The sequence below is a fragment of the Galeopterus variegatus genome, unplaced genomic scaffold (assembly GCF_000696425.1).
Source record: "Galeopterus variegatus unplaced genomic scaffold, G_variegatus-3.0.2 Scaffold6603, whole genome shotgun sequence".
Taxonomy (NCBI): domain Eukaryota; kingdom Metazoa; phylum Chordata; class Mammalia; order Dermoptera; family Cynocephalidae; genus Galeopterus; species Galeopterus variegatus.
Genome location: NW_007732714.1, coordinates 53,256 through 54,084, shown reverse-complemented (window position 1 = coordinate 54,084; position 829 = coordinate 53,256). Strand labels below are relative to the sequence as shown.

Here is an 829-nt window from a genome sequence, read left to right as displayed (position 1 = left end):
AAAAAAAAAAAAAAAAAAAAAAAAAGTTCATGGAAAGATTCATGATCTTTTAATTCTATATTTCCATGAACTTTTAGAAGTATCCTCATATATAAAATGCCCAAATAGGGCAGGTACTTTAAATAATGTTTTACATAGTATATAAGTAGAGAAGTATGACTCATGTAGGAATCACTCACCACTGTGACCTCATTAGAATGACTAAATTATTGAATTCTTCAGATTCCTCATGTGAATATGAGCATAATGAATTGTTTTAAACTGTCAACCAAACCAGAAGGCTTATGATTTAGTAATATTTCATCAACTGCATTTTTTTTCAGTTTTGTGCACTTTGTTATCTTATGTAATCTTGAACTATTATGACTATTGCAGAAAAAGAAGAACACCATAAACTGGCATTGGAGGTGTTATTTGGAGTCTTAGATTTTGCTGGATGCACTAAGAACATAACTGCTTGGAAATATTTGGCAAAATATCTGAGACAGACCTTAATGGGGTAAGGAAGAAACACACAGTATTTATTACTGTATTATCATAAATAGTTTCCAATATTTTAGCTAATACCTATTAATTATTTATTTTTTTTCCTGACCGGTAAGGGGATTACAACCCTCGGCACGGTGTTGTCTGTGCCACGCTCAACCAGCGAGCGCACCGGCCATCCCTATATAGGATCTGAACCCGCGGCCTCGGCGCTACGAGCACCGCACTCTCCCAAGTGATCCACGGGGCTGGCCCGATACCTATCGATTTTTTTTTTTTTTTTTTCTATAAAAGATGACCGGTAAGGGGATCTTAACCCTTGACTTGGTGTTGTCAGCACCAC

The 829-nt window shown here is 36.1% G+C and overlaps 1 pseudogene; it reads left to right on the top strand.

The window, feature by feature from the left end:
* LOC103606473 overlaps positions 1-503 on the top strand; it is a 23,684-nt pseudogene extending 23,181 nt beyond the window's left edge.
* Positions 504-829: the final 326 nt, after the last annotated feature.